The sequence below is a fragment of the Pyrgilauda ruficollis genome, unplaced genomic scaffold (genome assembly GCF_017590135.1).
Source record: "Pyrgilauda ruficollis isolate IOZ18807 unplaced genomic scaffold, ASM1759013v1 scaffold56, whole genome shotgun sequence".
In the NCBI taxonomy this organism is placed as follows: domain Eukaryota; kingdom Metazoa; phylum Chordata; class Aves; order Passeriformes; family Passeridae; genus Pyrgilauda; species Pyrgilauda ruficollis.
Genome location: NW_024527266.1, coordinates 1013827 through 1014164, shown reverse-complemented (window position 1 = coordinate 1014164; position 338 = coordinate 1013827).

The window sequence follows — 338 nt, the reverse complement described above, 5'->3', positions numbered from 1 at the left end:
CCCGGCCCCGGCCCCGGCCCCGGCCCCGGCCCCGTGGGGCGGGGGAAGCCTCTCTCCGTAGCAACAGTACCTCTCCCGTACCGGTGAGTGTCCGCCCGAGCCTGTCACATCCTTCCCAGGACACCGCTCCTCAGGACACCTGGAAAGCGCACGCGGGGCTTGCGGCTGGCTTGGAAAGCTGGCGCTGCTTCCCTCCGGTCGGTCCGGGCTGCCTGCAAACTGACTTTACTCCGCAGGCACGGCGCGCTGTTCGGGCTGTTCCACAGAGCTCTCAGACAGCGATCAGATAACGCACAAGTGCAGTGTGCTGCTTCTTGTCCTCTCCCAACAGGCAGTAG